The sequence below is a fragment of the Cuculus canorus genome, chromosome 1 (genome assembly GCF_017976375.1).
Source record: "Cuculus canorus isolate bCucCan1 chromosome 1, bCucCan1.pri, whole genome shotgun sequence".
NCBI classification, from domain to species: Eukaryota; Metazoa; Chordata; class Aves; order Cuculiformes; family Cuculidae; genus Cuculus; species Cuculus canorus.
Genome location: NC_071401.1, coordinates 23,034,461 through 23,060,792, shown reverse-complemented (window position 1 = coordinate 23,060,792; position 26,332 = coordinate 23,034,461). Strand labels below are relative to the sequence as shown.

At 45.0% G+C, this 26,332-nt stretch overlaps 1 long non-coding RNA gene across 2 annotated transcripts in view; it reads right to left on the bottom strand.

Moving 5' to 3' along the window:
* Nucleotides 1-275: 275 nt before the first annotated feature.
* Nucleotides 276-26,332, bottom strand: part of LOC128853593 (uncharacterized) — a 40,612-nt gene continuing 14,555 nt past the window's right edge. For both annotated transcript variants that reach the window (XR_008452208.1, XR_008452207.1), the window contains 2 exons: nt 2,421-2,495; nt 276-1,784 (listed from right to left, as the gene is read on the bottom strand). This is a non-coding gene — a long non-coding RNA (uncharacterized LOC128853593). The remainder of the gene's footprint in view (nt 1,785-2,420; nt 2,496-26,332) is intronic.

Sequence of the window (26,332 nt, the reverse complement as noted above, 5' to 3'; positions counted from 1 at the left end):
ATCCCTGCCCAGACAGGGCAGGTGGACTAGATGATTTCCCAACTCAAATAGCTGTATGATTTTGCTGGTTCTGACAGTTTAAGCAACCATTAAAAAGATAGAATGGCAAAGTATAGAAGAGGGGAAACACATGGGAAGTAGAAAAGCAAGCACATTGTCCACTGTTGCCTGCAGGCTTTATGTCTGACACAAACAAAACAAAACAAAACAAAACCAAAATAAACAAAACAAAACAAAACACCTTTAGGAAAATAGTATATTTATTTTCAGTGAGAAGCACATGGCTTAACATCCTAGCTAGAGCCACAAGGCAGTGGGAGACAGTTTGTATCTCTGTCCTATGGCCCAGGAAAGCATTTGATATTTTGCAGAGTGGCCCTGGATGGGCAGAGACACATTTTCAGTAGAGGTGAAATACAGATCACAATCATTGTATGACTGTTACACTCGATCCCTACTTAAAAAAACATGTATTGTCTCCATGGTATGGTGGTGTTGTCTACACATACAAGCACAGACAGCGAGTTGACAGCAGTAAGCCTTGGAGAGAGAGTGGAGGGGCCACCCCAGGCTGCTGGGAATAACTGTGTGAGCAGTTAAAGCCATTAAGGAATATTGGCAGCTATTACTGTGAACAAAAAGTTCGTTTGTAATTAAAGTCAAATCTCAGGAAGGGCGTGTGTTGCATCACTTGGAAGCACATGTAGATTTGGGTCAAACTGGGGAGATCAGTAGTGTTGACACTGTACCTTTCCTCTCCTGCTCCAATAAGCCACAGAGGTGGTAATCCATAATTACCATAATTACCACCAAGGTAAGGACAGGCATTTCACACCTTCCTTGCTGGTGTGCTGAGGAAAACTGGTGCAGTGCTTGTTCCCATTCATGCCTCTGTGTAACCATGGATCTGTGGCTGGGCTCCACGACCATAAATAACATCATCTGAGATCAGGTGCTGGCCTGGTCCCAGTCCAACTCTACCAGCAGGGGATCATGAAGGCATCTCAAAGGCTTGCCTCTTGTCTGGTAGCAAAAGTGGTCACTGAACAGGGGCTCCCTCCATTATTCACAGGTACTATTGAGACCTGACAGGCAGACTGGGTCTTGGCCCACTGCAGTGTACACTGGTCACAGAAAGCCACCACAAGTAAAGCCATGGTTATTTCTACTCCTTCAGCTAAGTCCTGCTTTCCTTCAAAGGCTCTGCACAGCTCCTGCCTGCCAAGGAGGGACAGAGCCCGATTACAACACAGGTGCTCTCCAGCACAGGTAACATTTGATCATTGAGGAGAGCTGAGAACAAACACCAGTCCTGAAGCAAACAGCCTCATTCAGTCCATCCCTGCAACATGACTAAACAGATCCGTGCAGGCAGAGCTGTGCAGACTGCGAGCGGAAATCAATCACAGAGCATGCTGCAGGTTGGCAAGCCCAGCTTTTGTTTTCTTTTTTTTTTTTCTCTCTTCTGAGTGTAGGCTCATCCTTTCCTTTTATTTAAGCAACACTTTCAACGAAAAGAAAGGCTGGAAGAAACTACTGCCTTATCACAGGGGCCACTCACCAAGCTCCACAGGGCAGGAATTCTGGCTGTTGTCCTAAAAATAAGTACAGCGGATGATGCCTTTGTAAAAGAACGGAGAGAAGGAGCCATGCTTGAAGAGAGAAGGCAGAGATAGGTAGGATACCCTGGGGCAAGGACAAGCTCCCCAGCTTGTGTAACTTGCCACGGTAGAGAATTGCTCTGACAAGTTATGCAGACTTCTACGGCAGCTATGAATTTGATCCTATTAAAAAAAAAAATATCATCAGCTTAATCACATGCCTGGGTTACAGGGCAGCAAGAACAACACACAGTAGCAAATGTCGATTTTTTTGGTTTTGTTTGTTTTTTAATATAAAGTGGGAGTGAGGAGTGAAACTTGGGTGGGGCTTTCTATTGCTCACTGGGAGGAGAAATAACCTCTCTGCAACAGCTCCTGCCTTGTTTTTGCTCTCCCACAAGAGTATGGGTCTCTCTGGGCTCTGCCAGCACTGGTAATGCTGAGTTTTTCCAGGGCTCACAGACCCCAGGTTGTTCTGCAGCCCAGTCGAGCTTTGATATCGTCTCACTGACTGAGCTGCGCTGGAATGGGCTGAGGGGAGGTTTGGCTCCATGCCTGGCACAACTGTGAGCAGCAGGCAGGAGTGCTTGGCTAAGCTGTCTTAGGGAAAAACATAGAGCAGGAGTGAGAGGTGTCAAGATCTCAGCTTGGAGTGGGACGCTCGGAGGAAGGATGTGCAGGGCATTGAGTGACTGGGAACCTTAGTCACACCAACGCACCATGTGTGTGCAACGGTGCAGTCCCTTTAACCTCACCGTAGCCAGAAGCACCAAGTTGCTGAGGTGGCACACAGCTGATGGGGCTCCCATCAACACCTACCTCTTCCCAGCAGTGGTGTTAAAGAAATCCTCAGTGGTGCATTCATCTTTTTGGACAGCAGCGAGGCAGGCCTCCCTGGAAAGGGAAGTCTCATCAGCAACTCTGTGTCAAAACCAGACCACTCACTGCCTGGTCAGATTTTACTCGTCACAGTTGGTTATTTTTTCTAAAGACACATATCAAAATCATCCTGTCTGAAAGTGTCTCAAAGTGAAACAGTTTGCTTTAACTCACAGAAACTTCTGGGTTTTGTACTGTTCTTGCTCCCCCTTCATTTTCTGTGGTGGCAGAGACCCGAAGACTCAAATCAACCAACAAACCTCTTACTTGTTTTGGCAATTTTCAAATGAAAAGTTATCTTCTCTTTATCCACTTCTCTTATGCAATATCTAGTTAAAGATCTGCAAGTTTTAGACTTGGGATCCAGTTTCAACAATCCTGTTCATGTTAGACACAGATTATTGCAGTGGGCCAAAACAGCAGAACTGAATGGTCTACCTGTCTCTTTCATGACAGGGAGTGCTGCAAGCCAGCCTTCCCCAGCAGAAAGCAATCAGAGCTTTGCTGTCTTATACCATGAGAGCCTCATGCAGATGCAGTTTTTCCTGGAAAAGCTAACCTTTACCAATGAATCTTCTGTACACACATGTAAAACAGCATTAAGTGTGCATACCCAAAGCTGGAAGAACTGCATTGGGCCAGGCTCCTGTCTCCTCACACCCCGACACACATAGTTCAGCCAGCAGCCATCTGTGGGGCATGCTTGGCTCAGCTCTTTCCCTTTACCTCCTCTGGTACAATTAAAGCAGCACAGACTCAAATATAGTTGCAGTGATGTTGCTATAAAAATACAGGAAAGGAAACTAGATTTAACAGAGTATGGCCCCTTTGTACTGTTCATTCACACTGGTAGTTGTACCAGCACCCATCACCTTGTGAAAATAGAAACTACATCCCCAGATGAAAGTCCTGTATGGGCACAGGCACTGTGGGAAGATAAGGTCCCTGCGCTACTCAGCAGGAACAATTTGTGTCTTGCAAAGTATCTTTCTGGTTTAGAGGAACCAGAGATGTAAAGGAGAATACTTGTTTTCCTTTTAAAAGTAGCTTGTTCTAAGGAATGCCTTTTTCAACTGTAAGAGGATACAAGATGGGAAGGATGCTGGACCTAATAACCCACCTGGAAATACTTTGTATGGAAAAGCAGTTCAGCGAGTTTGGGGATTGTGCCAAAGAATTATCAGACAGGCTTTGCTTGATATGATTTGGGTTTGTGGGCAGCTTTTACAGCCCAGCAGGATTTCCCAGAGCTGAGGTGCTTTTAAGTTGCCCGTGTATGTGGCTGGCCCTTACTGCAAACCTGGCTGTTGGCCAAAGTGATTCTGTTTGTGAGAGAGTGAACAAGTGAGGATCATTAGGACTTGGAAGAAGCTCAGTTCTGGCTCACTGAGGGCTCTGGAGACAGAATGGGATGAAAAAAAAAAGTAGAGACATATATGAGAATGTGGGGGCCAATTAGAAGGTGGCATGCTCTTGTAAATTTCAGCTATTTATGACATAGTCTGCATGTTGTGGGACAAGTCAAATGCAGAAGTAGGTGAACTGGGATGCAGAATAAGAGGCTTCCTGCTAGATCTCTGTGTATCCTACTCTGAGGCAACTGCACAGTGGCAGATCTTTACTTTGACCATGGAGTGGTGGATCCCAGTTGCATCTCCACATTTGTGACTCTGCTTCTCATCCTTCATGGTCACAAAGGCCCATATGGTCTCAAGAACAGCAGCATAGCATTAAAAATTGTGAGTTTTCAGAAGTCTATGGCAGAGCCTCCAATGAATTCTCTTCAAGAGAAACACTTCAATGAAAACATAAAGATGGGAACACCCCACCCCACTCTCTCACCCTCATATTTTTTCAAGGTAAAAAAGGACTACTATAGAAACCATCCGGCCTCCTGCAGAACAGGACAATTGAGCTCTTATATCCAAATGAAAATTGAGCTCTTATATGCAAATGAAAATTTATGGATTTTTTTTAAGCAATCTTATTTTGGGGGGGAGGGAGTAGAAGAAAGGAGTAAAGAAGAAAAGACAAGAAAGTTTGATGGAAGGCTGCCATTCTTCATTGAACCAAAAATAGAACTTCTTGGAAGTTTACCAACCAGGCAATTTTGTGTGGAAAACACTAGCTCTGCAGATTGGGCACTGTCCAAGGAAAAACACACAGCAGTTTTGGACAGGAATAGAATTAGGGGTCTAGATGTGTTCACTAAAATACCTGCCAAACAGTCCTTGCTATGGCAGGATGTGAGACACTCCCAACACCTGTTATTTTTCTGTAGCAAGTTATAGGTCTGGTTATGGTCTCTGTGCATCCAGAGGGGTTTCGGGAGGTGTCGGTGAGTCCTAAAGTGCAGTTTGCCCATTATGGTCAGTGAAGAACCAGTTAGTACACTTACTGGAGTCCCAGGAGCTTTTTGTCTAACACCTGCACTTGGAGAGATGACTTACGCCCTGCACTGCACTAAAGTGAGAGAACTAAAGGGAAAGGATGTTGGAGTGTGTTTTTTCAGCGGTGGAAAGGGACTGTTTTGTCTAGTCCAAGTGTCTTTTTATGAAGAATAAATTCATGTTGAGCATGAGGCAAGGCACAGAAGAAGCAGGAAGCAATCTAGGAAACTGGCCATCCCCTTGGGCTATGATGGGATTTGTTGTTTGCTTAAATTTGGGGATCTCAAATTGGTATCAACTAAGGTTGGTGTTTCAAACTTGATACTGCCACCTCCCATGAACCTGTGCGCAGTAGATGAAGATGTGAAACAGAAGCACAGTTTCTAACTCCAGAGGCTTCCTCCTCCCACTGAAAAGTCCCATACCTACAATGCTCTATATTTTATCTCGTGTGTGGTAAGGAGAATTTTGAGGTCTTTTTCTAGCCCTCTTCAAAGTCTCTCTTTTCCTTCAATGCTTGTTGTAACAGTATTGGAGCACCCACCTTTTCCATCTGCTTGTCTGCATGCACTTGCTTGTGGAGTTCATTGCCCCTGTGCTTCCCCTTGTGCTGAATGTGATTCTGTTCTTAGTGAGTCAAATCCAACAAGGCACAACTTAAATTATACCTAGGGAAGGTATGATGCTGAATCTCCTCTTTGCCTCTGCACCATGAGCAAACCTTTTATCCAGATGGGCTTATGTGCCCTTGCTCTACCTGTCCCCAGTTTCATACTGTCGCCCTTAAAGCCACACACCACACGGCTCCCCTTCTGCTTGGAGTTGCACTGAGAATATCTGATTGTTTCACTTCTATTTGGAAGGAGAAGCCTGTGTTCGTATTCTCGCCTGGGGCGCAGTACAGCTCTTCAGCAGGACTAGTATTTCTGGTTTCTTCACAATACCAACTTTATCAGTCAGAAGAAAGCTGAACTCTTGAGTTCTTCTAAAAAGGGTCACAACAAGCTCGACTAGAGCCTTGCACCAGTTGGCTTGGTATCCTCTTGAGAACCTGGGTCTGGGACTGCACCGAAGAACACAACCACTGGTGCAAGCAGTCTCTCTCACTCATAAATAGGTACAGCAGCTTAGTCTACTCTTCCTTCTGTACTTTCATGCTCCAGTTGCTTGGAAGGATGCCAGGAATTGTATAGGATTCAGGTGAGCCAATCTGTATATATCTAGATGCATAGATGCATAGAATTGTTTGGTATGCCTGTATGTGTACATAGGTAAGTATGTATCTGCATGAAAGGTGGGCTGAACATAGTTCTTGCTTTTGATAGTATAAAGCTAGCACTTTTGCTCGTGTTAAGTTCCACAGGGTAAAGAGAATGCATGGCAGAGCTGACCTCACATTGTGTCGTCACTGCCCAGGCAGGGGAACTGGCCTCAATCATACCCTTATTGGCTCAAAGCTGCATACCCTGGTGGAAGTCAAGTGAAAGGTTATGGCCCTGTTTGCCAGCCCATCACTTAGATAGGGATAAGCTCAAAGACGACTAACCCAGACTAACCCAGAAGAATGAGGAGGAGGAGACTGGGAATGTACTGAAAGGAGATGAAGATGACACAGACGAGCCAAGCCTGTCTGTCTGTCCAAGTGTTGAAGTATTCAAGCTTGCAGGAATGAGGAGTCAAGTGATGTGTGCAGGAGCGCAGGCACCTGTCCTGCAGAGAGGGCAAATGCTGCACTAGGTCAGGGCATTGCATGGTGAGAGGCTGAGCACAGGGAGAAGGGTGGGGGGTTTCCAAAGAGCAGAACAAATTGTAGCTCTGAGACGCTGGCTCTGGCATGAAGGTGTAAGCAGACTGGGATTTTAGTTGCTCTGGAAGAGGTAGAACATAATAACTGAGCAGAAAAGTTAAACTAAGTGTTTCTTATCAACTGAGCAAGCACTGGAAGGTGGTGACTGACCCACAGGAACAGGGTAAGTGAGCCAGAAAACAGCTGTGATAAGGGGGTGGAGTTGCTATTGATGTGTTCTGTCAAGGCCTGGCACGTGCTCCCTTGTGTCTGAGTGTGAAAGCTTGGGGAGCTGATTCTCTCCCCATTTTTTAGGCTGGCAATTAATGCTAGTGTAGGCAGGCCTGCCTCAATGTTGTGGTAATGGCAGAGGAGCTTTGGAAGAAATAGGGGGTAGGAAAAGGGTTTGTGAAGCAGTCCATGCATTTCTGAAGTGTGAGGATAAATGAGAGTCAGCTGGGAACAGATGACACACTTTCGGAAACCCTGAGTTGGTAAAGGGTCTGAAGGACATCAGTGAGGCTTTGAATCATTCTAGGCAAGTAAAGGTATACCCAGATGTATGGGAATTTTGATAGCTTTGGCATTTGGCTGGAAATAGGGATTCTTTGTTTCCCTCCTTCCCTACCTCTCCTTGCTTAATGCCAATTCCCTTAACACAAGATTTCCGTTCCAAGCTATATATCCTTCCCATCCCTATTCTACAGCAAGAACACTCTTTTTCCCTTTCCTCTGCTCCACATAGTGGCTCTTTCTGCCCTCCATGGGCTGCTGGGAATAGGCAAGAGGCCGTGTGTCTTCCCTTCAGCTGAGAGCAGCAGGCACAGATGAGCTGTTTACATCAAACCCATGCAATTCTGCGTCTCCACCAGAAGCAAAGTAGGAAGCCTGCCATCTCAGGACGTGACTCGTCTATGCCTTGAGCCAGCTCTGGGCATAGGAATGGGAGACCTGCTTTTGAGAGTTCCTGCTGGGGCTCCTTCTGTGGCCACAAAGGCACAGTCATGCTTGCAGAACCCACTGTAGCTACTGTGTGCTCATGATAGCTGTGCAGAGAGGACCCTGAGGGTCAGGAGGCCATGACAGGAGCTGTACAAAAGGTCTAGATAAGACCAGCTTTCCTCTAAAATGCCTGACCTCCAGGAGCCCAGTAACCAAGAGTTTGTTCATTTGAAGTGCAACAGTATTGGACAGTACAGGAATGCTCCAAAGAGAGATGTCGAGTACAGGATCTCAGCTGAAGAGTGTGCCTACAGCAGGGCTAATAGTGCCTGTGCTGTTATGTGCTGGCGGAAAGGAGCTGTTGCTGCTGATTCACCAGCCTCTCACCAGCATAGCAAGGTCATCGTGCAACACCGAGGGGAGGAGATGACCAGGCAACCTGAGGTAGGTGTGGAGTAAGGTATCACAGGATAGTAGTGAGATGGTCTGGCACACACCTACACAACACCCAAAGCCAGCAAACTCTATACCCAATGGATTTACTGTAGCTCAAAGGAGGATTATTTACTAAGACTACCATTTTTCCCTTTTTAAAGGAAAAAGTGGTGCTTCATCAAAAGACACCGTAAGGCAAACAAGGCAAATATAGTAAAGCTGCTGTGTCAGGAAGTACAGAACAAACCCACATCCCATCAGAACTAACCTGCTTTTAGCTTTGCATCCAAAAATATTAGTCCATTTATTGCCCATTAAAAATTCCCTTTGTTTTTTCTCAGTTGTGGGGCATGCTTGAGATGTTAAAGCTGGCATCATCAGTCTTTAAAATAATGTTTGAGATCTATTTACTCATTAACTTTCACATGCAGGACACTTTAAAACCCTTTTCCTAAGGGCATCCCTGTGTTCTGTTTGAGAGAGTTATTGTTGTTTCCCCACCTACCTTGAAGAGCTGTTTACGATATCATCTCTCCCCTTTAATCCTCTTTTCCTTTCATGTCTAACAGTGTTGAACAGAACACAGGGGGAAAAGGCAGGTCTCACACATTATAATCACTTGTAGTTAACTGAAGAAAAGAAACACTTCGAAAGGAGAGGTCTCATTTTGTAAATTAATACTCAAGAAGCTTTTTCCTACATATTTTCCAGATAAAACCTCTGCTCTTCCAAGCCCTAGGTTTGTATGGATAGTAGCTGGGATAAAGGTTTTATAGAATCAATCCTGTGAGTCAACATGCTCTCTGTCCAGTGACTGGGCTGCCATAAGAAGGATTTTTTGTAAGGGATCCTACACAGAGGGATGTCTTGAGATGTGCACCCAGAGATGTGGGCAGTATTGAAATGTTGAACTATGACAGAAAACATTACATTTCAAAACTGACCATTTCTGGTGTGTTCTTTCTACAGGATGCCTTGATTGCTCTAGCTCGTTTTGCTCTACCTCTGAGCACTTCAAGACGGTAAAGTTGGTTATCTGCACAACTTTTCCATGGCATGGTGTGGGACTCTATGTTATACAGATCTGAGAGGCTATCGTTTGATGAATACTTCTTTCAGCAGCAGTGCTAACAGAAGCATCCCCTATTTTCCCTTTCCCCTCCCTCAGCACTCACACACCCCTAAGCTGTGCCAGCTTCAATGCTGTATGGGAAACAAATCGCAGAACACATGTGGGAAACAAATCGCAGAACACATCCAGGTTAAAAATAGCTGAAAAGGAGAGGGAGAAATTAATTTCAGAACCTGGACTGATGTCCTATGTATGCATCCAAAGCCAATACAACAGAACCTTTTTAGTTCAGATTTAATCTGTCTATCCTGCTCCATTGATAATTTTTTCCTGATTTCACACAGGACAGAAAGGTACGACTTTCAAAAGATATCAAATTCCTTTCTAAATTTTGTACAAGCTGATGGCTAGGCGAGGGACAGAGACCTTAATTAGAGAAATGCAGCCAGCAGCCAGTGAGCTTGTGCACGCTTACTGACCTTGTAAGCATTAACTGCTCAGTCATTGTATAGGTACCTGACTGTGCCCAATGAGAAGTCTTAGAGCATAAAGGGAGGGGAGAGTGGGGCTTGTTGCAGCTATTTTATTTTATGAGGAGTGGAGAGAAGGGAGGAGACTATGAAGCAAGAGTCAGAGACCCACATGAAACCATGAGCTGTTAGTTCCACTGCTCACAAAGCAATTTGTTTCAAAAAACACAAACTTCTAGAAAATAAGTTCTTTTCTGCCAGTAAGCCTGTAAATCAAGTGAATAGTTTCTCATTTAATTTGGGAGGAAGCTGAGAGCTCAGCCTCAGATTCCAGTTCAGGCTCCAGCAACCACTCCTGCTTTTAGCACTCCAAACACTGATGGAAACCACAGATACTAATTTCTTTTTTTCCCATACTCAAATGTCACTTAAAGCCCTTGTTTCTCCTGAATAACTCTTTTAAGCACTTGCTTCATCTCTCTTCATTCCTGCCTCCTTTCTAACGTACAACAGCTTGCCAACAGCTCTGTACCATTATCTTGTTTCATACCCTCTGTGTCTCCCCTTTGGCCAATGAATGGCCTCAAACTTCCATACAGGGCATCACACACAATATTCAGTGCATTGTATCTGAAAATGGTAAATATTTTGGTGCAAACAAAAGTTAGTTCTTCTTCCCCACCTATTCTCAGGGGAAGACCTTGGGTACCTTGCAACTTTTGCTGACCTGCAGAGGGGACTGGATGGGATAGGAGCCACAAGGTGGAACAGGAGCCATGAGACACCCTATGATCCGTGGCTGTAGTCCATGGACAGAAATGGAAGGGTTTTTTATGTTCCTGTGTTCACGTCTTCTTTTCAAGAGCCTTCCCAAACGAATCTTTCTCCATCAGCTTTCCAGCACTTTAGGATGTGCCCTCCTGTGTGCACAGGAGACATGTGCCAAGCAAGCAGTGTTTGGTTGCATACAGGGGACTCAAAATGAGCACTGTGGCTGTTTGTCTCTCTTCTTGGGAAGGGAGTAGTGGATGGTCTCTGTGCTCTCAGAAGCATATGCTCTCTTTGTAGGGAAAGCTTTAATCAGAACAAGTCTCAGAAACAGGCTCTGTTCCTACCATATGTGGGTGTTTGTAGTCCTTGCTTTCCCTAGCAGTAGAAATTATCAGCACTATAGGCAGGTCTTGGTCTTTTCCAGGTGGGAAAACAGAAGATCTGGGCAATTGGGGATTTTCCTGCTGTGGGAAATCCCCAGGTGGCAATAATGCAGTGCAATGGGCTCCGTGCCATCCCTGCTGCAGACACCCACGAACATTACTAGGAGTTGCATCCAGTGTGAGCTGTTTGCAGATACTCCAGTCTCACCACAGGTATGGAGCAAGGTGTGATGGGAAAGTCCTGAGAAAGGTCCCAGGGGACCTGCTTGCGTTAATTCCCTTGTCGTTGCATACCTGTTAGAGGTCTGCTCAGCTGCTACAAGAGAGTCATCTTCCTACCACCAATTTCACTTCGAAATATAGTTTCTGTAGGGATTTTCTTTTCCCCAAGTGGAAGGTGAAAGAATATAGTTGTTATGCAAAGGTGGCACTGGAGACCTGTAAGGGAGATCTAAAGCAGAAGCCAGGGCTGCCTTGCTGGAAAGGAGAGATAGAAGGCTCCATCCCCTCTCCTCATCAAACAAGGAAGTGCAGGAGGTGCCGGTGAATCCTTACCAACATGGAACAGCGTCTTGCAGAGCAGAGCAACCTTTATATTGCTGTAAGTGATGTTAGGATTTGGCTTTACCCTTGGGCAACTACAGAATTTGGGGAAGTGATGGCAGGGGGGAATGATCGGAAAGTTGGCAGAAATTGTGTAGGGCTCTTCTCCTCTCCTACAGTCACACTGAAGCGGTACCCTATTTTATTCTAAATGTCAGTAAACAACAAAATCATTACTGATAAAACTTGCCTAAAGCAACAAGACATATGTGAACAATAAAGCACAAAAAGCCACATTTTCAAAAGTGTGTGTGCAGAAATGTCTGTTGTACAATGTATAAGCAGCATGTGGTCTGGATGTGGTAAGCAGCAGTGAGAGAGGAAAAGCGGAACAGATGGAACCTGTACATGAGTGACAGGAGTGGACGTAGGCTCAGATCAAGTTTTGTAGAATGCAGAGGCTGGGCTTTTGAAAAGCCTTAAATAATAGCCACATTTTAAGGAGGACTGCACCGATGGGGCATGCAGATAAGCGCACTGAATGGTGAAACTGCAGAGGACACAACAGTGGAGACAGTGATATATACAGAGCATATGAAAACCTCAGTCTGACATGCCAGCCATGTGTACAATCAAAGGTGCGCACAGTTTAGAAACATCAGCCTCCCTGAAAATTCAATGACTTAGCAATAAAACATCAGGAAATGATAAGCTGGGGTCAGAAAGGTCTGAGAATTCCACACAGCTGAAATAAAGACTAAGCAAGAGAAATTAGCATCAAGAAATGAGATTCAGATGTTTAAAGCTGATTGTCTGAACCAAGTTAGTGTAACGCACCATGTTTCACTTCAAAACGTTTGGATTGTGCAGCTGGGGAGCCCTTCCCATGACTGTGAAATGCAGCAGCTCACTGCATCTGAGAAGGCTGGGATAGATGTGTCTGCCTAGGCATGAGCAGGCTATAAACGATGAATTGGGATTACAGCCTTTAATGTGTCTGTGCAGTTTTACCAGTTGCCTGGGCCATTAGCACAGAAAACAATCTCAGCAGCAAGGCCACATGAAGCTCACACCTTTGCATAATCTGGCTTTTCCCTCTGTCTCCATTCATTTCCCCATGTACTGAAAATGCTCACTCTCTTTTTCCAGATTGTAAAGCATTCTGATAATCAGCACCCTTTGCTCTCTTACTTTCAGTGTATTCAAGTGAACACCTATCCAGCTCTCCAGCCTTTCCAAGGCAAATTATCCTCTTTCCTCCTCTTCCCTAAAGTCTAGGTTAGAGTTCATGGATCTACAAACCTGCAATGGAATGGGACAATCACATATTCACTCCTCTTCACACGTGCACAGAGGGCAGCCTTCACCTGTATTAATGCAGCCCAGCGCCATGACCTCCTGTGTGGGACACTGCAAATCCACAGAACTTTCACTCTCTGAGTGCTAAACTTTTTATTCTGGTAAATCTCAGATGAGTTTCTGTCAACTTACAGATGCACATGTATTGCACAAGCTCCTTCAGCCGAGGAAAGTAATCTGTGAGTCCGAAAGTGCCTGCCTGAAAACCACACCTTGCAGGGAAGGAGAATCCCATTGGAAAGAGGATTTTGCAGACTGGCAACTCATTTGATTCGTGGCTTTCTTAAATTACACTGCTGGTGGGAGTGGCTCTTTCCTGGGACAAGATAACACGCTCAGCAGTCCTTAGGCAAGAAACTAATTAACTGGAGATGAATGTAGAGTCTGTAACAATACTCCTTCATTCACTATCCGCTCACGGTGACCATTTCTCAATTGGGGTGATGGTGTACAGAAAAATTAGACAATACAGATATTAAAGCTTTCAAATCACAGATCTTTCTCCCTTGTCTATTCATATGTGGTTTTATGGCACCTGGACATGCATAATGCTGCAATGGGCCAAAATTCTCTCTGGCGCATCTCTAGTGAAGCTAAAGGCAAATTTCACACTGTGATTTATGTTGTGAACAAAGCAGACCAGGGTGTGTTCTTTCGCATGTCAGCAAGTGGCATAGCAGAGCTCTTATATACGGCAAGCTTCCGTCCCACAGCCACCCCCCAAACAGAAAAGGGGAGCCAGCCTAGAGGACTAGTATCTCAGGAAGGGATCAGAGGCAAAGGGCAAAGTCGTTCCAGGGGGATGCTTAGACCTGGGAGCAAATTCAGACAAGATGAAGTCCCTTCTTTCACAGCATCTCCAGCACTTGCTGATTTCAGAAGACTTTGTGTAAAGTTCAGCATCTTGTATCACTTGAAGCACACAGCCTGGATTTTCCACCCATGCTGTGTTAAGTTTGTTGGGGTTTGCTCTATTGCTGGTGGCTTGGAATTTCCATTTGCAGCTCCTTCTGTTTTCCTTTTCTGACATGCATCATACAGACCCAGAGAGGATGCACAAATTTACCAAAACATTGAGAAGAGATGACATTCCTTACCACGATGAAGTTTTTAATGTGCTTTGTCAACACTGAAGCAGCAGAAGTAGATCTGGCCAAGCACTCCCTGTTGTCCTGTTAGGTGCTTGTACCCACATCCTGCAGATGTGAACCTTGGTGTCAAAGGCTACCTGAAGACCCTGCCCACGGCTCCCATCCCTCCTGGGATGCCACCAGCGTACTCAGACATCAGCACTGAGGAGCTAGGAAGTATGTTGGGGCATTTTTTATCAAAATTTTTGGCACTGCTGCTCCCTCATGGAGAGTTGGGTCATTTACTGATAATGGTGAAAGGGACTGCATGCTTGCTGGGCTGGCAGTATGCCCCCATGTGTCCTGATCATGGGATGAGACCTCTAGAAGAGATCATGTGGATATAGACCAAACACCCCTGATACAAACAGGCCTACTCCCATTTCATACGTGGGCTATGTGGGAAGGCAGGACTTGCTGCCTGGAACCCCCACCTGCCTACAGCCCTCAGAGTTCTGACATCTCCTAGCCATCTGGCACCTAATGGTGTTTGGGGACCTCCTAGTCATGTAGTACCCAACCATATCTGGCAGAGAGCTGGTGGAGCCTATGGCACTGTCCCTCCTTGCTGCAGCTGCGCACAAGAGCTTTAGTTGTCTCCAGTAGCTCCTCTCACCCCACCCTACCAGTACAGAGAGTGAGCGGTGCCAGCCACGTAGCAGTGGAACAGGGGATGAGGCATCTAAAGCAAGGGAGGGATTTTAACCCCCTTTGCTTTTCTATTGCTTCCCTGTATTTCATCTGCCTTTAGAATGAACAAAATTATGGACTGACATCACTCATCAGCCATAGAAGATTTCAAACCAGGCAAAACCTGTGGAAATCACCTAAAGAAACAGGCTTGTCTCAAGGCTTAAAAGAACATCTCTGACCAGTTGCTTCTCTCCCAGGCCTGTGATTCACTCCCCACTCAGCACTGGCTGACCGCATTTCGTGTGCCTTGGGATAAGCATCAAGCTATTCTTTTTGTTTGGGTCCCAGAAGGCTCTGATGTGTGTTGGATAGTCTCTGGCTTGTTACAATTAAAATTCTTGCTAATTTTATATGGGAGGCATTTTCACGCACTGCCTTTTCAAAAGAGAGCTCTAACAGGGTCCACCCAAACCACCAGAGTCAAAAGCACAAAGAAATCAATAAACACCTTGGTACGGTGCTTTCCCTGCTTAAATTTGCATCAAGCTTTCTTTACAGCCAGAGGGCCAGGAGAAAAGGGTCATTAATAATATGTGTTGTGGCATTGCTCTCCTGAATTTTAGGAGTCAGCAACTTTGATAAATTCTTGAAGCAGCTTGCAGACACAGTTAAGAATGTCTCTTCCGCCTTCTGCAGGAAGCTGGTCACTGTATCAAAGATCAAAGTGGCTCACACCAAGACAGGAAGGTTACATACAAGCAAAAAGGAACTACAATTGCAGGGCATTGGGATGCAGGGTTTTGCCACTGTGCACTTATTGATCTCTAAATTTCACCATCAACCACTTGAATCAATTCAAACAAAAACCCACTTGCCGCAGCACCACCCAGATTACTCACAGGTTGATTCTTCTGTTGCAAGGACAAGATTCTCTGTTATCAAGATATTTGATACGACTTTGAAAAGATTGGTTTATTGAAAATCGCATTAGAGGCTTATTTAGAGAGCATAATGACTTTAAGTGGCTGTGCTTTAAAAAGGCTAACAAAGAGTACATAATCTGAAATAAGCATGTATCGTAGGGAAGTAATTTCCCTCTGTCACACATACAACATCTGTAGAGCTGGCAAATGTTTATCAGGAACTGAAGCTCATTGGATCAGTTAATTGTTTCACAGAAATGAACTAAGAGACGGCTTTTTATACATCTGAAAAAATCATAAACGTAGACAAGATCTTTTCAGAAGTTGTTCCTGAAATCAAGCATCCCTGAGATAAAACACAGCTAGGAATTACTGTAAAGATACTTTTGGTCAGCTCTAGCAGCTTTGAAGCAAACCTAACTGCTGCTGGAGTCACAAGCCCAGCTGCTGCAGGGCTGCCATGGGAGAAAATACTGGCAGGGGAATGCAACCCAGTGTGTCTCCCTTCCTTTCTCTCTCCTCCCCTCCACTATAAGATAGGAAATCTGAGAAAAGACAAACAAACCCAATTTTGAGATTTTTTTCAGTGGCTCTAGCGGGCTCTTGCACACAAACAGGATTCACGAGCATTTTGGGTTGATTTCCTTTCATTTCTAGTCTTTCTGCATCCCTGCTCTGTTCTGGTTTACTATTCTCCAGCTCCCTGTACAAACAGGATCTTTCCTCAACAATGTTCTGCCACATCATCTTCCTTCCTTTGTATACAGGCTGATACTGTGTGTTACACACCACACGGCTTCCGAAGGCACCTCGTTTCTCAACCCTAGCAAAAACAGGAACCAAAAGCGAAGCAGCAATAAAACACTACATTCCCGCCGTAGTTGAAACTGAACCCTTGAGAGTTTCCGATTCAAGATGACTTTTCAGTTAACGGATTTTTTCTAGTTTAGTGCTTTGGGGGCCATGCTGCAGAATATGTGCAAATGAGGCATTTGTACTTATCAGATTCAAATGCCTCTCCTGTACGGTCTGCAACACTGACCCGTGCTTGTCTTCTTTTTTTCTGGTGCTGAAAAGTGAAGCCAGTTGAGCAAAGTGCACATTGTTTCACTGTTGATCTCTCTTCTCCCATCTTGTCAGGCTTGCTGTCTGATTTTTTGCTGCAAGGAGACTGGATAGCACATCTTCAGGGAGAAGAGAAAACCACAGGGCACGCTGCACATTGCACAAATGCTCTTGTTATTCTGAGGCCTAAAGAAATGAGGAAGGAAGCTTGAGGCTAGTGGTTTGGCAGGTGTGGGGCCTTTTTTACACAGACATCTGTTTTAAGTGGTAGCTCTGGGCTTGAGGATGAGTACGGAACGCCTGTCGCCCCCACCCTTTTTCTGTGTCATGGCCCAAGGGGGTTTGGGCTCCCCAAGGAGCAATGTCACCCATTCACTCAAGCTGTACTTCAGGACTCTGCTCTCTCCTATTTGTGGGGCAGGGCTGCTAAGTAAGACAATTCCTCCTTGAAAACCGGCAACTGGGTAATGCAGCTGCTTCTCTGCCACTTGAGGCAGAGGTGAAGTTGCTGCTGCACCAGCACACACAGAGTGGATGGGGTTAGAGTACAAACTGGGTGAAGGAGAACACGCTTGCCAAGCTTGATGCAAAGACCTGATGAAGACAGTCTGGATGCTACCACATACACCTCAATGAACTTTTCTAATTCCACTAGATTGCTTCTAGTGGTTTAGGTAACACTGCTAGTGATCCCATTACAGTTTTGAATTAAATGTTTCCTTTGGCAGGATGCTACGGCACACTGTCCTCTAAGCCTTGCACTCCATTTGAAGGAATTCAATAATGCGTGGTGGTTAATTACCTATGGAATAATGAATCTGGGATCCCTGCCTTGTAAACAATCTAGAAACAAACTGCAGGTCTTAGGGCTAGATCCTGCTCTGCTAAAACACAAGTGTGGGAAGGAAAAAGGAGTTTGCATAATATCCTCCCTAGCGTGGATTCTCTTGGGCAAGTGTTGAGCCACAGTGTTATTTTAAATGACAATAAGTTCTTTCTCCTGTTGTCCACTGCCAACTTTAATGAATGTTCAGCAACTTAATTATCTTTCTATTACAGATTGCTGAAATTGGTCAGCGAATTCAGAAGTTACTGGAGGAAGGACACATATGCAGAAAAACACAGACAGAGACATGTATACAGCTGCCCATGCCATCACAGACCCACATTTCTGTAAGAAATCAAGCTGAAGTCATTTCAAGGTGAGGGACTGTGGTTAATTCCTCCTAGCACGCTCATTAACACATCCCGAAATGTGTCTCATTGTCCCTTGACAAGGAGAATAAGTCACATACTGCTTTAATCTGGGTAGGGAGGAGATCCAGTTTCTGAGAGGGGCTTCATGGGGACTGCTGGGCTTTATGGCTTCTTTGGGGTTTGAAGCTGTCTGATGTGCCTTCATTCAGAGCTGAGCAAGGGGCAGGTGACATGGTGGGCAAACTCAGCTCCTGTCTTTGCGTCATGTTGCAAAGGATAGAGTAAAATCTGCTTATGTCCACACCAGAATGGGCAAAACATTCTGGTTTCAACAGAAAGGGCTAGACAACATTTTGACATTCTTGGAAAGAAAGACAGAATGTCTGACATGAAGGATCCTGCTGCCATGTTTAAAGTGTTCTCTAAAGCCACCATGCCATTTGTGTTGGTAATATCTGAGGAGCAAACACCGTTGCAGTGCTCCCAGAAATCTGATAAACTTCAGAGCTAGACTCCAAAATAAAATTGTTTTGTTCTGAGGATTAAAATAAAAAAATAAGAAAAGCAAGCCACACAAGGAAGCCTGATGTTCCAGCTTTGGTATCTTAATTTTCTTTTTTTTACTATCTGATATATATCAGCACGATAGTGCACAAAACCTTCCCAGTTCACATGACGGCACAGCCTAAGTGTGCCGATAAGTGACGAATTGACGCTTCGCTCTAGCGTAGTCCTAAATTGTACCATTAACATGTGGTTTTAGTCAGAGAATACATTTGGTAGGAAATGGCACCTTGTAACTTCCCGGATTATCCGCTCCCTACGGGGTAAATATTTTAAACATCATGCAGGGTTGTAGCAGCAACATTCTTATTAAAGTAAATGGGATTTGAGTGAGGGTAAATCTAACCGCACAGTGCTGGGATGTTATACCTATAAATCTTCTGTCTTACGCTCTGTCTGCTTTATTTGCTGACAAAAGAAAGACAAGTGTTTGCTGCCTTTGTAAGGTTCGTAAAGCACAAAGGGAGGGTGTGTGCTCAGCATTGCTTCCTGTAGCACTGGCTGCAGCTACAGTGCGACAGCCCAGGCAGGAAGGACTTGGAGAGATTCCTCAGCTCCTTGGCGCAGGCTGCTGCCTTACCCGAGGAAGGAATCTGGGTTTTGAATGCAAGGAGTTCAGTCCACTTCTGTGCTGCAGTTACAGAGTAATAAAGTTACTTTTAAAACTGCAGCTACCTTTACCAAGAAAGCATTTTAGGCAACAGCTACCTTACAGCCCCCTTCAAGGTTACTGGATGTGTATTAAGCAATTTTTCTGTAAATCTTGTCTTTTGCTTGTATCGTGTCGCTGTAGTGGTCAACATGTGCCCTAATTCACATGACAGCTGAGGCCTTTCCTTAAGACGGCTACCTTAAAACAAATAACTCGTTTGAGTTGGAAAAAAAAAATAACCTGCTCTCCAGTAGGCATTGTTTCATGGCTTAATACAATAAATGTAACTTACATGTGCACAACAGGTCAGGCAGTGTCCTTTGTTACTTCAGGAGATAGCACATGGTCATGCCTAGTGGTCGGGGCAGGGGTAAGAAGGGACAGCAATTGATTCAATGTGTAGATGTCTGCACTGCCTGTGATGCATCTTTAAAAATGTGGATCTAGGAGTTAAGATTTCAAGGCTGAGAACTGAATTTCCAGGATCTCCAGCCATTTTCAATAAGCTGAAACTTTTGCCTGAAGGGTTCCCTTAAGTCAGCAGCAGGGCAAGACTTGTGGAAAAGAGGTTTATTAGACCAGCATATCTCCTAGGTAAAACATGCTTTCAGAGACACAAGTTCTTCAGATCTGAAACAGACCTGAAGAAAGGGTTTATGTGCCTGCAAGGGCGTCTGCTTTCTACAACACAGTCAGCTGGTCTAATAAAAGATGTTATCTCCTTCTATAAATTCTGCCTTGCTTATGGCCTGACACCATCATTGCTGCAACACCATTGAAATGACATCCAAAACTTTGTATCAAGCCAACCCATAAGGTTAATCTGTGTTCTCGCTTTCCCTGGTGTAAACCATGGAATAACTGTCCTCTTTTGTTCTTCTATTAACTACTTATGCCTCTCTCTTTGGAGGACAAGATCCAGTTCTGCCCCAAGGCACTTACTCTCATGGAATAACAGTGAATTGCTCTTGTGGGGAGTGCAGTGCATGTGCAGTGATAATCCGCTCCTTTCATGCTTAGGAAAACAGGCATTAACTCTTCAAGTGTATCAGACGTGAATTGCAGAAGTACCTGGATCCATTACAGATGTTATGGGTTACCAAGCTAACACATGGACGGGAAAGCTCACCACAGCATGTTTTGGAGGGGTTGGCTGGCTTGGCTGGTGGTGAGCACGCTGGCACTCTCAGCAACTCAGAGGCCGAGCGAATGTGCAGTTTCACAACTCGCTTAAGTTGGCCTACGGCTGGGCTCCACCCAAAAGGCAGCTTACTCCCCTTTGCTGACACTTGGGCTCCTTTGGTTGTAGGGTCAGTGTCACCAGGAGCTGATTTGTTTTGGTACAATCTTCCCTTCCTTCCCACCCCACTCCCACCTTTTGGTAGGGTTAGTTTTCCGTTGGCTCAGTTTGCTGAACTGGCTGGCCAAGTGGCTGTGCGGATGCTGGGGCTGGTGCTAGGAAGTGGTGGAGAGGTGCCAAGATGAGAGTGCAACACTGGCCTTTCTGACAGCAGTGTGGAGTCTGCTGGCAGGAGTCAATGAGGGCTGTGCATCTGCAGTGGACTTCTGTAGCACTTTGCAAACCTCCTCAAATCCCATGGGGTGCTAGGGCAGGCAGCTGCCTAAGGATAGGATGCAAACATTTCTCTGCTCCTTTGAACACAGAGAAAAGGGGTTTAACAACCACCCGATAAAGAATGGTGCCATGAGGAAAACACATCTGATATACATGTAAGTGAGGGGGTTTCCTGTGGTATTTACGCCTAAGGTGTTTACTGTTTTACCATCCAGCTATGCACCCACTCTTCAAATGCGTTCAGTACAACACGTGCACTAGATTTAACGCCTGCTGCACCATCGTTACAGCTTCAACAGCAGCTTCTACCATGGCTGTTAGCCACCAGTGGCACAACATGGGAAACACTCTCTCCGGAGAACGAAATGATGAGCAAAATCAAGTGGCTTCCCTTGACATTTATAGATGATGGCTGTTCCTGATGAGACAGTGTATTTGTGGTGGGTGCCTGGCTTGGGGGAGGACATCTGGTGAAGTGCCAGTATTGCAGTTGCATAGGGAGCTGTGGAGAAGAGCACAGTGCTCACACTGTGATACAGGAAAATGGGAGCAAACACTGGCAACCAGCTGAATAAGAGGTCCCCTGGCTATTTCCTGAAGCAAAAGCTCATTCCTCCCTTATGTATCAAGTTTCTGTGGACACTGTAAGATGAAACTACACAGTAAGACAAGTTCTGCCAGCGTTAACCCACAGCAGCCTCTCCACTAACCTTACCCTGAAGCGAAGGAGGATTAGAGTCAAGATGTTAATGCGAGGAAAGTCAGGGTCATAGGATGGTTTATAATGAGTTCTGTAGGAGAGGCAGGTTGCTACCTAACTTTCTTATGATGTATTTCCATGAAATACACCTTCATGTCTTTGATCAGCTCACTCAGCTACCTTGGTCTCCAAGTGCAGTTGTCTCAATTAACTCATTTGGTTCCCATTTCCCCACAGAATCACTTAAATTTAGTAAGCTGAAACATCTGAACCCAGAAAAAGCTGCAAGTGATGTCCTTACTGTATCTATTCCAACTATCCTATGTTCTGAGAATCATACATACAACACTTCTCTGTACCTAGCCACAGGTTTTCTCTCAGTGCAGTCTTCTGGTTCTGGGTCTTGCTCTGCTGTTCTTTTGCTCAGCCACTATTGGGCTCCCAGGGTTTAAACTTCTCTTGCTGTCAGTATTGTTTGAATTCCAAAATTGCTCATATACTTTTCTCCCTCTAGTAAACTTACAGCAATGAGTAAAGATACCATTAAAACCAAACTGTTTGGGCTATAGAGAAATGCTGCCAACTACTGTAACAGGAAAACATTACAGCTCCTTTTTGCCCCAAAATAACATTTTCCTGCTGTGGGTAAATTGCTATTCCAGTTCTTCTGGGAACAATAATCACAGCCCTCTCTTTCTCCAAAGGTAGCATGCAGTCCTCTGTCCCAGAGAGGGACATTTCCACAAGTCACGTCCAGATAGCATCAGTCCAGAAGCGGAGGGAGCAGAGGACAGAGATCAGCAGAGAGGAAGCCAAGGGGAAAGCTCTGACAAAGTTGCTCCAGTAAGAGGATCACATGACAGAAGCTAAAAAAGCATTGCCCAGCCGAATGGCACTCAAAGGACGTCATCTGGACTCCTCTCCGCCTGGGAAGGGATCTTATTTGGTTTCTTCTCCCTCTATTCCATGCCCTGGAACCTGTAATTCTGAAAACAAATTTGTCCATGTAGATGCATGCAGGCACATGGTGTCCAGTGATGCAGAGACCTGGGCTGTGTTTCATGCAGTGCCACCCTCATTTCTGTGCCCTGAGGCAAGTTTCCTTGCTTCTGCTATCTCCTTGCTTACATTTATTGCATCCGCTGCTCAGGAATGTCACAGGGCCTTGGGACATCCACTGGGTTTTCAAAGCACCTAGTGAACAACAGGCTCATTTTAGCTGGGGTTTCCAGGTACAAAATAAAATAACTGTAAAACAAGGAAAGTAACACCATTTATCAAACTCAGTTATACCACAAATAGCACATAAATAGACACTGCAATCAGCAGTTTGTCCTCCAGCTACAGTCTGGTTTTAGTTTGTGTAAGTTTTGCCCATAGAACCTCTTTCCTTGCCAAAACGCACAGGGCTCAATCTTCCTGACTTTACTGAGGTGCCAATATGTAGCAATTTCAAAGCAAATACTCAAATTCCATTAGTATCAGTTTGCTTTGAGATGAACATTGGCCTCATTAGACTTTTACTTTGCTTCCTGCCCTGCTCTTCATTAGCTAAGTGTTGGCTGAAAGCACACCTAAGAAACAATGCCTGTGCTTAGAACAAAAAATCAGGACAAGTGAATCCAATCCCAGCTCTGCTACTGATAAGAGACAAATCCCTGCTCCTTTTGTTTTTCATTTTCCTGTCTGTAATGGGAGGAATACTGATACCTGTCATGGCAGAGGCACAACTGCTACTTCAGTTTGTAGAACACTGTGAGATGGTCAAAGCACATTTCAACAAAATTACAAAGGACTGCTGGTGTCTCTAAAGTTTGTGATGTGTGCTATAAACTAACCCGTTCTGACCTGACTCTTAGCACATCTGGTCCCATATCACGTATCTACTATAAAATAAGCTGTGTTTTGGGTGAACTATTTATTAAATACACAACTTTAAAATAAAAAAAATAAAAATCTACTTTTGAAAGAGTGTTTTTAAATTGCTGCATTACATGTTTGGGCTCATCTGAGGACATCAAATGTATTGCCACAAGTAGAGTTCATGGAAGACTCTCTAGCCTTTCTATAGGTATGCAGCATGTTTAGTGCAATACGTACAGCCCAGACTCCTAGTGCTTCCGAAGGCGAAGAAGCTATGCAAGGTCTGTTGTCAGAAGAAACTACTTGTAGGTCATGACAACAGCATGAATGAGTGGGTTACATAACTGATGAGCGAGTCACATCTTGGAGACATAAAAACATTTATTTTCTTGTCACCTAGCAATATGACAACGGATTATACCTGCTTCTCCCAAGTCTTGCTGCAAAATGTTCTTTGTCGTCCAGCAACAAAGGGTGTACTGTAGAAGGGCACGTGGGCCTGGATTCCTACCATGAGGCCCTGACCCTGAGGCCGCAGATTGCCACTGTAAGCAACACAACTTGTTTAAGGTATATCCACCTCCTTTCACAGCCCAGGCTCTGCATTCCCATGTACTGCTAAACCTGAACTCCACCATGCTTTCTCTTCTGCATCCATTTAGCAAAGCAACAGGATCTCCAGTACAAGGCAGGTTCACTGGTCATGCCTGAGATGGGTGTATTGAGCAGGTCCTCAGCACTGTCCTCTCTTCAGCACCACGGGGTGCTGTGCAGTGTGCATCGCTCCTCACCACATTGGCCCTGGGCATAGAGTCTGGTTCCCCCTCTCCCGCAGATGTGACTGCATTTACAGTAGGTCTTCTGGATGTACAGAAAACGTATGCCATATTCGTAGCAGCCACTGCTGTAGCAGGAAATGCCTTAGATATATATCTGGCCTTGCACCACACAATTCCAGAGCTGTGATCGTCTGCAGCACACTGAGATACGCATGTTCTTTGCTCATCCAGAACTGCTCTGTGTTGTCTGTGTGCATTACAGCCCAGCCTCTCCGGGGAATGCTGTGTTTGCTGCTACATTTGCACACCAGCCAAAGCTTTGCTTTCTGGTTTATGAATGGTGTATCCAGAAACTGGCTGCTATGCTGGTATGCTTCAGAGAGGATAATGCTGTCCTTCTCCCTGCTGTTTATTGTTTATCAGAGGTGCCTAATTTCTGACAAACAAAAGAGATGGATTCTGGGCAATTTAGCTATAATCAGGAGCAGGATGAGCAGGACAGCTTTACAACACGCACAGTGCTGTGTGTAGGGCTCAACAAAGGCCAGTAATACTGGGCAGCTGCTAATGTTGGGCCCTTACACTGCCCCATTAAAGATAACGGCAACAGACCTTGTCTGTCCTGCAAATCGCAGTCAGAGATCTTAGAAACCTCCAGACTAACAACAGAACAACCAAATCAGAAGCCTGTGACATTAAATACATGAAAGAAAAGCCTTGGGTCTATGAGAAAGAATTGGGTATGTTCAGCACAGAACGGAGCTCTCCAAGGGACTATTTATCAATAAAAATAATTGACTAGCTTCACCTACTAGCATAGCTCTGTCAAAGTCAACAGACATCAAAAGTTTGTGCAGATGAAGTTTACTCCAGTACAGAAGAGCAGAGCAAGACTTTCCACTTTGATCAGTCATCTGTCTCTGCCCCTTGGTGCAGAAATCCTTCAGAGATCTTTTGGGGTTTGTCATTCCATGGGCTTGCCTCTGACATAGGAAATCACATGAGTGGAGGTCTATAACTAAGGCAAGGTAGTAATACTAGGCACATTTAGGTTATGTCAGGCAGGGCTTATTTCATGCCAGAGCCACAACACACAGCATGCTCCCTACCCACAGTGTAGCCCTAGGGGTTTGTGCTCCAGGACACAGGTGGAGAAGCCAGGTGATCTATCTCTCAACTTCACTACACATGCAGATCCCAGGACTGCGAACCGTATTGCTCTGTGGATGCTCAACACACAGGCTGGGCTGCTATTACTTACTACAGCACATAAAGCATCCTTTCCTCCACGAGCCTCCTCCGTTCCTGTCCTGTGGTGTTCCTCACCCGTTCTTCCTCACAGACAGCCACCCCTGGCTGGGGCAGGTTGGGTGGAGAGGTGACATGGAGAGGGCAATCAGGGTAATGCAGAGGAATGGTGGCAAGACAGGGAAAATGCTACAATAAGGCAAACACTCTGCACCCTCTAACCCTCTTGTTACTGTTGGGCTATAAGCTAAACTGTTTCAGCTAATTTGTCTTAGTCCTAGATACAGGGTGCATGAAGGGGCAGCATGAATGCAGCAGAGAAATTCTAATATAGTTTGCACTGGCGTAATGTTAGCTGTGTGGGTAGAGTTCATTGAGCAAAAGTAGATGTTTAAATGGTAGGTGTCTATTTGTGAGTTAGTCACCTTAGGACACCGTTTTAAGTCAGAGAGAAACAGGCACTTTTGGCATACGACAGAAATTTACACTCGGTTGAGCTAAATTGTGCCTTGTAAGCTCCTGCTGCTCCCTGCAGACAATACAGGGAGTCAGGCACTACTAGCTTACAGGTAAATGTCTGTACAACACATGTCAAATGATGGGCAAGATAAATCACATTTTGTACGGCTTTCTTTTGACACAGGAATGCTACACACTATGGGTCTGCTAGGAGCAGGGCTTCGAAGGGTGCCTGGTGGGGCATGCTCTGGCACAGAACGGCAGAGACCAGAGAGACACACACATTCAGAGGCACAGTGAGACGCAGTGACAGACACAGCAAAACCCTTTGGGAACGTGGCCGCTGAAGCAACCATGACTTCATTAGGCTTGCTCAAGATGCCCTCTAGCCTAGACCTTTCACCTCATTTAATGGTTTCTTGGCCTCAATCCCTTATAATTCTGAAATGAAAAAGAAAACTCTTTTGACTCCTGTTTTCAAGCCAGGGCTGTTTGATTTGGAACACTCCATTGAAGTCTGTGCTACTGATTGATTTCAGGTTTATTATATCCTCCCCTTTGAAACATGCTACAGTAAAAAAAAAATATCTGTACACTTTGTCGTTTTTCATGTAACCCCCTCCTCCTTTTTTTTTTTTTTCCAGTCTTAGCAAATGCTCAGTCTTTTCCACTTCAATAGCTTGAAATTCTCCCCTGGGAGCCCTAAGCTCTTTAAATATTTTTAGGTTGCCAGATTTCTTATGTTCTCTCTCCAGGAAGCCAATTTTGTTTCTAAGCTCTTGAGAGTAGTCCAGCTTCATCTTTGCGCACTCACTGTATCACAATAAAATGCTGCCTAATTGCTGCCTCAGCTGAATCCCAAAGGTGCTAGAGTTTGTCTCTAGGCTACAGTTGTGGACAATAAACTCTTCT